Genomic DNA, 12,278 nt, shown 5'->3' with positions numbered 1-12,278 from the left:
TGTTACTATAAGCACTTTCTCCTTATATCCTCTACCAAACCTTAACCCCCTCTCGACTCTGAGAACAACGAGCCGCTCCATTGTTTCCATGTATCTGAATACCCAAATGCATTCTCTCTGCACTGTCTCCAACACTTTGATATTCCTTCTAAAACTTTCACCAGAATTAAGTTCTGATGCTCAACCAGCATAAGTTGTATATTCAAATTCAAGTCATTAGTATAGATCAAAACAGCAGTGATTGTAATACCACCCTGAGGGCTCACAATTGCACACTTCCCTTCAGTTTGAAGAACAATTTCTATCAATCTGTCCCTTAGCCAGTTTTGTGCTTCCTTTATTCTCATGCGTTTAATTTTGCTAACACATCTAATATGTGATACTTTGTCAAATTGCTGTTTGAAAGGCCACACAGCATTGTACACAACACCTGTAATAATCCTCTCCGCTGTTACATCCAGAGGTTATAATTCCTTTTTATTTACATTCCTGATGTCTCTTTCAATGAATGTTCAAATGAAGAACTCTGTCATTTAGAAGTCATTCAGAATGTCCTTTTTTAGCAGAGATCCTGATGGGAGGAATTAACCAAAGAACGGTATCCTAGGCTGTGAGACTCACAGTTTCCAGAAGCTCCCAGATCATGTTTTTTTTGTGTGCATAGATCCATTCTGGCTTAGAGATGTCAGCGGCCAGTAAACTGATGTCCCTAAGGCCTTGCATGGGTATGCAAAGGTGGCCATTTTAATAGTGATGTTTGTGTTCAGGTCAATGAGTCCGATTTTTTAAAGGACTCAAACTGGTTGGAATCTCCAGTCCCAGGCAACAAAGACTCCTTTATGTCAGGAGTCCTGAGGAAGGATTTGTGGAGAGGGTGAATAGACAAGGTCTTTTTCCCCGGGATGGAGGAGTCCAAAACTAGAGGGCATAGATTTTCAGGTGAGAGGGGAAAGATTTAGAAGGGACTTGAGGGGCACCTTTTTCACGCAGAGGGTGGTGCGTGTATGGAATGAGCTGCCAGAGGAAGTGGTGGAGGCTGGTACAATTACAACATTTAAAAGGCATCTGGGTGGGTATATGAATAGGAAGGGTTTAGAGGGATATGGGCCAAATGCTGGCAACTGGGACTAGATTTATTTGGGATATCTGATTGGCATGGACGAGTTGGACTGAAGGATCTGTTTCCATGCTGTAAAGCCCTTATGACTCTACGGATTCAACTACCAATTAGTGCTTCTGCCCTAAGCAACAACAGATTTCATTTATGTAGTGCCTGTTAGTTCATTAAAATCATTCCAAGGCACTTCACATAAGTGTAATGAGGCAAAAAGAATCAAACTATATTGAAACATTGAGACATGTGGGACAGAATTCCCTCCTCAGACTTCTCCACCTCTTGCTTGCTCATTTAAAATGCTCATTAAAACATAGCTGTTTGATAAAGCTTTAGTCCTAACACCCTAACCTAACGCCTTTTTTATTGTTACAGTATAGTCAATAAATGTGGAGCTGAAAAAGCACAGCAGGTCAGGCAGCATCCAAGGAGCAGGGCAGGCAGTGGTTTGGGACGAAAGCCTTCGTCAGGTCGGGGTCGGGGTGGGGAGTCCAAAAATAAATAGACAGTTTGGGGTGGGGCTGGGGGCAAGGTGGGTGGGATCATTATTTGTGAACGCAGCTAGGAGGTTGTTGTGGTTCGTCAGTAGGAAGGGTGGAGGGAATAGGCGAGCCGGAAGATGGACAGGCTGGGGTGGAGACATTTTGAAGCTGGTGAAGTCAATATTCAGGCCATTGGGCTGCAAGCTCCCACAGCAAAATATCAGGTGTTGTTTCTCCAGTTTATGTTTGGCCTCACTCTGACAGTAGAGGAGTCCAAGGATGGACATGTTGTCAGCAGAGTGGGAGGGGAGCAGTTAAAGTGGATGGCAACTGGAAGATCAGGTTGGTTTGTATGTGTAGAGCTCAGATGCTCCACGAACTGGTCCCCGAGAGTACGTTTGATCTCCCTGATGTAGAGAAAACCACATCTGGAGCAACAGATTCAGTAGATGAGGTTAGATGACGTGCAGGCGAATCTCTGCCAGATTTAGAAGGATTGTTTGGGGCCTTGGACGGAGGTGAGAGGGGAGGTGTAAGTGAAGGTGTAGCACCTCCTGCAGTTGCAGGGTGTGGGGAGGGATTGGTGGGGAGTGTGGAGCCGATGAGGGAGTCATGGAGTGAACAGTCCCTGTGGAAAGGACACAGGGGTGAGGAGGGAAGCATCTTTTTGGTGGTGGGGTCTCAGTGTAGTTGGCAGAAATGTCAGAGGATGATGCGTTGTATTCGGAGGTTGATGGAGTGGTATGTGAGGACTAAGAGGACTGTATCCTTACTTGTTGGGGGGAGGGAACATGAGGGCAGAAGCATTCTTGGACCAAAGAGGAAAGAACTCCATCTCCTCCTACCTCAATTTCATTCTTTACCCTTTGGTCCAGGAACTCCACACCTACATTCAGGAAACAATCCAGACCCTCAACCTTTTCCAAAATTTTCAATTCCCCAGCCCCCAACACCTCTTCACCAGGGACATTCAATTCCTGTGCACCTGTATCCCCCACCAGGATGGCCCAAAAGCCCTCTTGTTCTTCTCTCCTGCAGGCCGAAACGGTCCCCCTCCACTGACCCCATCATCTGCTTAACGGAACTGATCCTCACCTAGAACATAGAATATTACAGCACAGTACAGGCCCTTGTGAAACCAAACTGAAGTCCATCTAACCTACACTATTCCATTATTACCCATATGTTTATCCAATGACCATTTAAATGCCCTTAAACTTAGCGAGTCTACTACTGTTGTAGGCAGGACATTCCATGCCCTTACTACATTCTGAATAAAGAACCTACCAGTGACATCTGTCCTATATCTATCACCCCTCAATTTAAAGCTATGTCCCCTCGTGCTAGCCATCACTGTCCAAGGAAAAAGGCTCTCAGTGTCCACCCTATCTAATCCTGTGATCATCTTGTATGTCTCTATTAGGTCACCTCTTAACCTTCTTCTCTCTAATGAAAACAGCCTCAAGTCCCTCAGCCTTTCCTCATAAGACCTTCCCTCCATACCAGGCAACATCCTGGTAAATCTCCTCTGCACCCTTTCCAATGCTTGCACATCCTTCCTATAATGCGGGACCAGAACTGTACCCAATACTCCAAGTGCGACCACACCAGAGTTCACTACAGCTGCAACATGCCCTCATGGCTCCAAAACTCAATCCCTCTACCAATAAAACCTAACACACCATACGCCTTCTTAACAACCCTATCAACCTGGGTGGCAACTTTCAGGGATCTATGCACATGGACGCCAAGATCTCTCTGCTCATCCACTCTATCAAGAATCTTACCATTAGCCCAGTACTCTGTATTCCTGTTATTCCTTCCAAAGTGAATCACCTCACACTTTTCTGCTCCACTTGTCACCTCTCGGGTATTGAAGCCATAGAGAGATTTGAACACCCGGTGAGAATTTTGAATTTGCAGCTTTGGTGAATGAGAACTCAAAGTATCAGTTAGGCTGGGGTGCTTGGAAGATTATGATTGCCTGAAGTGAGTATGGAGCTCTGTCACAGTGACTCCACCAACTGCTGGGATGTGTGCTTCAAGCTGGGCTTCCAGCCTTCTGTCACTGAGCCAGGATCTGCGAGAGGCTGGATTGTAAAGCAAAACATTTCCTTTCCCTCTCTAAAGTTGAACTGAACGCTGAGACTAAGAATCTGCTGGAAACCCTCGCTGATGCATTTGGAGGGCCAGAATCAGTCAGGAAATTCCATCTCTGCCAGATCATTTGGGCGAGAATAGTGCACTCCAGTTGTCAGGGTTTAGGCTGTAGTGATGTTGAGAGAAAGGACTGGAGAACACCATACACTTGTTCCCCACTCCCCCCCACCACATCTCACCAGATCAGCCTTCACTTCACTCCCACTCCAATCTGTTTTGGATCACAGAAAGGGAATGGGCTGGAAGGGAGCATCTTCAATTTCTCTTCCTCCAGCCAAACTCAGTGAGAAGCCCTTGAGTTCTCTGAGAGCAGCTGTGTGGAAATGAACTCTGTGTTAATGCATCTGAGATATTTTCTCTTGGGACATGTAGGTGGCACTAAAAAGGGAGGATTTACTTTCTAACCTTTGTTAACCTGAGGATATTGGAAACCAACTAGAGAAACTGCATTTTGCTAGAAAGAATGAGGAAATACAATATAAACAAAAGGATATAATTTGTAAAGGGCCACAGGGACAGACACATTTAATATGCTTGCAGCACGCAGTTTTGAAGGTAGCAGGACTCAGAACATAGAAAAGTACAGCACAGTACAGGCTCTTCGGCCCACGATGTTGTGCCGTGGAATAATCCTAATCCAAAAATAAAATAACCTAACCTACATTCCCCTCAATTCACTGCTGTCCATGTGCATGTCCAGCAGTCACTTAAATGTCACGAATGACTCCACTTCCACGACTACCACTGGAAAACTATTCCATGCGCTCACAACTCTCTGGGTGAAGAACCTCCCTCTGACGTCTCCTCTATACCTTCCTCCTAACACCTTAAAACTATGACCCCTCGTGGCAGTCAATCCTGCCCTGGGGAAAAGTATCAGAGATAATGGGAACTGCAGATGCTGGAGAATCCAAGATAATAAAATGTGAGGCTGGATGAACACAGCAGGCCAAGCAGCATCTCAGGAGCACAAAAGCTCCTGAGATGCTGCTTGGCCTGCTGTGTTCATCCAGCCTCACATTTTATTATCCTGGGGAAAAGTCTCTGGCTATCAACTCTATCCATGCCTCTCATTACCTTGTACGCCGCAATCAGGTCACCTGTCTTCCTCCTTCTCTCCAGAGAGAAAAGTCTGAGCTCAGTCAACCTCTCCTCGTAAGGCAAGCCCTCCAGTCCAGGCAGCATCCTGGTAAACCGCTATGCTTTGCACCCTCTCCAAAGCCTCCACATCTTTCCTATAATAGGGCAACCAGAACTGGACACAATATTCCAAGTGTGGTCTCACCAGGGTTTTGTAGAGCTGCAGCATAACCTCGCGGCTCTTAAACTCGAATGTTAATGAAAGCCAAAACACCATATGCTTTCTTAACAACCTTATCCACCTGGGTGGCAACTTTGAGGGAGCTATGCACTCGAACACCAAGTTGTTCTTCCACACTGCCGAGAATCCTGCCTTCAATCCAATATTCAGCATTTATGTTCGACCTTCCAAAATGCATCACTTCGCATTTATCCAGGTTGAACTCCATCTGCCATTTCTCAGCCCAGCTCTGCATTCTGTCAATGTCTCGCTGAAGCCTGCAATAGCCCTTGATACTATCAACGGCACCTCCAACCTTTGTGTCATCAGCAAACATACCAACCCACCCCTCAACCTCCTCATCCAAGTCATTTATAAAAACTACAAAGAGCAGAGGCCCAAGAACAGAGCCCTGCGGGACACCACTCAGCACTGACCTCCAGGCAGAATACTTCCATCTACAACCACTCTCTGCCTCCTATCAGCCAACCAATTCTGAATCCAGACAGCCAAATCACCCTGTATCCCATACCTTCTGACTTTATGAATAAGCCTGCCGTGGGGAACCTTATCAAATGCCTTGCTGAAGTCCATGTACACCACATCAACTGCTCGACCCTCGTCAACCTGTCTCATGACTTCCTCAAAGAACTCAATAAGATTTGTAAGGCATGACCTGCCCCTCACAAAGCCATGCTGACTCCCTTTAATCATGCTATGCTTTTCCAAATAGTCATAAATCCTACCCCTCAGAATTCTTTCCAAAACCTTGCTGACCACAGACGTAAGACTGACTGGTCTGTAATTTCCAGGGATTTCCCTATTTCCTTTCTTGAAAAGAGGAACAACATTTGCCTCCCTCCAATCTTCCGGTACGACTCCTGTGGAGAGTGAGGAAGCAAAGATCTTCGCCAGCAGCTTAGCAACCTCCTTTCTCACTTCCCGGAGCAACCTAGGATAAATCTGGTCTGGCCTTGGGGACTTACCAACCTTAATGTTTGCCAAAATTTCCAGCACATCAACTTCCTCAATCTTGATCTGTTCAAGCCTGTTTCCCTACTCCTCAAAGTTCTCATTCACAACAAGGTCCATTTCCTTAGTGAAAACCGAAGCAAAAAACTCATTTTGGGCTTAATACCAGATTAAGTAGCAATTTTCAAAAGGAAATTAGATGTTTAGTTGAAAGGGACAGATTTACAAGGTTGTATGGAAAGATCAGGGAAATGGATAATGGGATAGTTTCCCAGGGAAGTTACAATGGGCCAATTGGCAATTTTCTTATGAAGCAGTGATTGTGGGACTGAAGTCACCTTAGACCTCATTAGTGAATCCATTGGCGTTTTACAGAAGTCCAGCAGCTTTCAGTTATTTCTTCCTGTTTTTTGCTCATTAGTCACCAGATTTGTTGAAAGAGATAATAGAAATTGCAGATGCTGGAGAATCTGAGATAATAAGGTGTGGAGTTGGATGAACACAGCAGGCCAAGCAGCATCAGAGGAGCAGGAAAGCTGACGTTTCGGGCCTAGACCCTTGAATTCTGTTTTCCAGTGTGAGGTGCCTCACTGATTGCTAGCCTATGAATATAAGCCTCATGGTAGGGGTCTGCTAGAAACACTTGGAGGTTGCTAGTGACATAGTGGTATTGTCACTGGACAGGCAAACCTGAGTCCCATTTAATGCTGTTGAGGACTAGGATCTGAATGTCACTATGGTAGATGGTGGAATTTGAATTCAAAAAAGATCTCTGGAATTAAAAGTCTGATGACCATGAAACTGTCGTCAATCATTTTAAAAAATAACCCCATCTGGTTCACTGATTTCCTTTAGAGAAGTAAACCTGTTATCTTTACCTGGACTGGCCTATATGTGACACCAAACCCATAGCAGTTCCCCTTTGAAATGGCCAGGCTAGCCACTCAGTTGTGTCAAAGCTCTCAAGGAAATGAAACTGGACAGACCATCTAACATCGACCTAGGCAGCGGAAACAACGGCAGACATAGTCCTGTCGACTCTGCGAAGCCCTCCTTACTAACATCTGGGGGCTAGTGCCAAAATTGGGAAAGCTGTCTTACAGACTAGTCGAGTGCTAGCCCAGCATAGCCATACTAACAGAATCATACCTTTCAGACAATGGCCCAGTTACCCCAACATCATCATCCTAGGTCCTCTAATTCCCCAAATCCCCACTGACAAATCCACGTTGAGCACCACTTGGAGGAACCACAGAGAATTCCTAAATGTGCTCTGGGAGCAGCTTGTCTAAGTCTATCTGTTAGAATTTCATAGAACCCCTACAGTGTGAAAACAGGCCCTTTAGCCCAACAAGTCTACAATGACACCTCTCCCATCCCCCATCCTATCCCTGTAACCTTGCACTTCCCATAGTTAATCCACCTAATCGACACATCCCTGGGCACTATGTGTGATTTAGCAAGGACAATCCACCTGTGGGAGGAAATCGGAGCACCTGGTGGAAACCCACGCAGACACGGGGAGAATGTGCAAATTCCGCACAGTAAGTCACCCAAGGGTGGAATTGAACCCAGATCCTAGAAGCTGTGAGGCAGCAGTGCTAACCACTAAGCCACGATGCCACCCCTATTGACAAGAGTGGCTCCACAACAGTACTACTGATCGGGCCAGTCAGTCCCTAAAGGACGTAGCTGCTAGACTGGGTCTGCGGCAGGTGATGAGGGAATCAACAAGAGGGAAACACATACTCGACCTCATCAATCTGCCAGCTGCAGATGCATCTGTCCATGATAGTATTGGTAAGAATAACCTTGACAGAGCCCTCTTCACGTGATGATAACCTCCATCATGTTGTGCAGCACTGTTACTGTGCTAAATGGGACAGACTCATGGCCCGGCATATCCCCCACTCAACTATTACCATCAAGCCAGGGGATCAACCCTGGATCAATGGAGAATGCAACAGGGGATGCCAGGAGCAGCGCCAGACATACCTGAAAAATGAGGTGCCATCCTGGTGAAGCCACCAAACAGGACTACTTGCACACCAAACAGCAAAAGCAGCAAGTGATAGACAGAGCTAAGCGATCCCACAACTAATGGATCAAATCTAAGCTCTGCAGTCCTGCCACATCCAATCGAGAATGGTGATGTACAATTAGATAAGTCACTGGGGAAGTAGGCTCCACAAATATCCCCAACCTCACTGATGAGAGAGCCCAACACATCAGGACAAAAGTTAAGGCTGAAGTTATTTTTCAACCTTCCACAAGTACCAAATGAATGATCTATCTTGGCCTCTTCCAGTGGTCCCCAGAATCACAGGTGCTAGTCTTCAACCACTTCAATTCACTCCATAGGATATCCAGAAACAGTTGGAGGCCCTTGATGCTGCAAAGGCTATGGGCTCTGACAACATCCTGGCAATAGTACTTAAGACTTTTGCCCAGAACTTGGTGCTCCCTGAGCTGAGTTGTTCCAATACAGCTACAACACTGCCAGCTACCTGACAATGTGGAAAATTGCCCAAGTATGTCCTGTGAACAAAAGTGAGGATAAATCCAACCCAGCCAATTACTGCCCCGTTGGTTGACTCGTGATCGTCAGTAAACTGATGGAAGGTGTCATCAGCAGTCTTATTGAGTGGTACTTGCTCAGCAATAACCTGCTCAGTGATACTTAGTTTAGTTTCCACCAGGGTCATTTGCTTCTGACCTAATTACAGCCAAACATGGTCAAAAGTGTGAATTCTAGAGGTGAGATAGATTGACAGCCCTTGACATCCTGGAAGCATATGACCAAGTGTGGTATCAAGGAGCCCTAGCAAAACTGGAATCAGTGGGAATTGGACAAATGCTCCCCTTGTTGGAGTGATACCTGGCACAAAGAATTAATGTTTGAGGTTATTGGAGGTCAGTGTTCTCAATCCCAAGATATCTCTTACGGGTTCCTCAGTGTCATGTCAAATCTTTCATTAATAGCCTCCTTAAGGTATTTGAGAGAATGTTTGCTGATATTCAAACAACATTTAGCACGATTCGTGACTCCTTAGATACTGAAAAAGACCATGTCCAAATGAAAGAAAACATCAAAGTTTGGGCTGATTGGTAGCAAGTAACATTTGCACCATACGAGTATCAGGTGATGACCATCTCCATCCAGACAGGGTCTAAGCATTGACAATCAGTCTCGTCACTGAATCCCTGGGATTACCATTAACAGATGGTAACGTTGGACCCATCACATTAGTACAGTGGCTGCAAGAGTGGGTAATAGGCTAGGAATCCTGTGGTGAGTAACTCACATCCTGACTCCTCAAAACCTGTCCATCATCTGCAAGGAACAAGTCAGGAGTGTGATGGAATACTCCCCACTTGCCTGGATGGGGGCAGCTCCAACAGCACTTGAGAAGCTCAACACCATCCAGGACAAAGCACCACATCCACAAGCATCTACTCCCTTAACCACTGATGCTCAGTAGCAGCAGTGTGTACTATTTACAAGATGCACTGCAGAAATTCACCAAAGATCTTCAGACAGCACCTTCCAAACACACAAATCCTACCATCTAAAAGGACGAGGACAGCAGATATCCTATCGTTTACTCCCTAACCTACCCCCTCCCTATTTTCTGCATATAAACTGACGTTTTCCCAGCCATCAAGTCTGAGGAAGGGTCACCGGGCTCAAAACGTTAACTCTGATTTTTTTTCTTTACAGATGCTGCCAGCCTGCTGAGCTTTACCAGCAACTTTGTTTTTGTGTCAGCAGAGGTTTAGATAGGGTGATGTTTATAAATGGGAGGCGGCCAGGGAAATATTGGGTAGGTGACAAGGGCATGAGCGAAGATTTTGGGTAGATTGAGGCAGTTGTGATTTCTTCTTTGGGCCATTCCACTGCTGTGTAGGTGTCAAAACCTGTTTGAGATATTCTAACGGGGAGTTGTAGGAGTGACAGTGAAAGGAGTGTGCTGCAACTGATGTACATTCAGTTGCAGGGGTTATAGGTGGCTATAGGGGTAAATGCAGTTATCCAGTTAAAGACGCGATAGTTTCATCAGGACGACAACACATTAAAAAAAGATAAAGAAGACATAGAAAATGGCAGTATTCAAGAAATGTGCATTGTTTCGGAGGTGTATGAATATGGTAGAAAAGTGAAAAGTAAAGAACAGTACCTAAGGATTGGGAGAATTGTTTTGTTCAGTGATCTTGAAGATAAGGGTAAACAGAATGAGCACTGAAGAGGACGAAGGAGGAGAAGTCAGGGAAAGAAATAAGATGAGAGGCATAGATAGAGTTGATAGCCAGAGACTATTTCCCAGGGCAGAAATGGCTAGCACGAGGGGTCATAGTTTTAAGCTGGTTGGTGGAAAGTATAGAGGGGATGTCAGAGGCAGGTTCTTTACGCAGAGAGTTGTGAGAGCATGGAATGCGTTGCCAGCAGCAGTTCTGGAAGCAAGGTCATTGGGGTCATTTAAGAGACTGCTGGACATGTATATGGTCACAGAAATTTGAGGGTGCATACATGAGGATCAATGGTCGGCACAACATTGTGGGCTGAAGGGCCTGTTCTGTGCTGTACTGTTCTATGTTCTATGTTCTATGTTCTATTCAGGGGCAAGAGCTCTGAGGCTTTGGAGGAATGGTGCAGCTGGGACGGGAGGGGGGAAGGTGGTGAGGTTGTAGGGGGTAGAGAAGTAGCTGATTTTTAAAATGTCAATGAGCTCCTTACACTTGTTGGAGGCGTGGGATTGACATAGAGAGAGGTATAACAGGATTAACATTTCAAGTCCAGTATGGCTGTTCTTGCTGAACATTGGATTCAAAACATTAACTCTTGTTTCTGTCAGACCTGCTGAGTTCTCCAGCATGTTCTGTTTTGAATTCAGATTTCCAGCATCCATGGTACTTTGCTTTTACCTGAGGTTTGGCAAAGATCATGTGAAGATGGGCCTTTTGGAGAAGGTGAAAGGAGGCACAAAGGCAGAGAATTCCCATTAACAGTTCGTTGGAGTGGTGTCTTAACTTCCCGTAATAGCTAATTTTCACGGGCTCTGACTGGTGATGTATGCAGTGTGTTTTGTTGCTGCACTGAACAGTTAGTGTAACTGTTCTCACCTCATGCCATTGACATAGCATTTGACTTGTAACAAACTACCAGCTTCGGGCTTCTAACCCATATACAGGGCCTAATGTTGATGTTATAATTTCATTTCAGAACCCTCTCCCCATCCCCCTTTTCTGATGAAGGGTCTAGGCCCGAAATGTCAGCTTTTGTGCTCCTGAGATGCTGCTTGGCCTGCTGTGTTCATCCAGCTCCACACTTTGTTATCTCGGATTCTCCAGCATCTGCAGGTCCCATTATCTGTTATTGAAAACTCCACTACCTGTGTCTTCTTGCACACAAAGGGTAGAATTTAATCCAGGCCATAGGAATCTCCTGGTGACAGTCCCTCACACCCTCCTTCGGGGATAGCTGGCCAGCAGCAGGCCATTCCCAGAATTAAGGGAGCATCCTTCCTCAAGAGCTACTGACCAGACTGTTGCCAGCAGCTCTCTATCATAAGCAGCGTCACTGCAATAAATGCAGCTACATGGCATGCACCCAGCAGGAGACGACCTAGGGTCAGTGAGAGACCCAGGCCATTGTGAGTGAGAGCAAGGTGAGGGTTCACTGGCACTGCCTGAGCTGGCAAGGTTGTGGGAAGGATGTGTGAAGAAAGGGTGGGGATGGCTATCAGAAGGCCCCACCTTCCCACTGCAAAGGATTGAGTTAGCAGTAGTGGGATGATGCATCTAATTGGACATTAATTGGCATTGGAGCAGAGAGGCCACCGACAAACCTGTCTACCCAGGACATAGTCAGGACTGAGGTAGGAACATGATGGGGTCCTCACTGAGTCCACCATCTAGTTCCTCCCTTCAATGCAGCACCAACAACATTCAAGAAGCTGGACACCATTGAAGACAAAGCAACCCATTTGATCAGCACCACATCCATAAGCATCCACACCTTCCACCACTCACACATCCAAAATTCAACAGCAAAATACTGCAGATGCTGTAAATCTGAAATAAAAACAGAGGATGTCAAAAATCCCCAGCAAGTCAAGCAGCAACCTGAAATATTAACTTGGTTACTTCATCCAGAGATGTTGCACATTGAATAACATTTACTTAACAACATTGACTGCTTGAAAAATTACACCAAAAAATAATTTAACATCATTGTAAGGTCTAACAGTAT

At 45.6% G+C, this 12,278-nt stretch overlaps 1 protein-coding gene across 4 annotated transcripts in view; it reads left to right on the top strand.

Moving 5' to 3' along the window:
* stxbp4 (syntaxin binding protein 4) overlaps positions 1–12,278 on the top strand; it is a 192,159-nt gene that overhangs the window by 102,977 nt on the left and 76,904 nt on the right. The gene's annotated exons all lie outside the window — the stretch shown is intronic.

The sequence above is a fragment of the Stegostoma tigrinum genome, chromosome 22 (genome assembly GCF_030684315.1).
Source record: "Stegostoma tigrinum isolate sSteTig4 chromosome 22, sSteTig4.hap1, whole genome shotgun sequence".
NCBI classification, from domain to species: domain Eukaryota; kingdom Metazoa; phylum Chordata; class Chondrichthyes; order Orectolobiformes; family Stegostomatidae; genus Stegostoma; species Stegostoma tigrinum.
The sequence above is the reverse complement of the archived record's forward strand: the minus strand, read 5'-3'. Positions and strand labels throughout refer to the sequence as shown.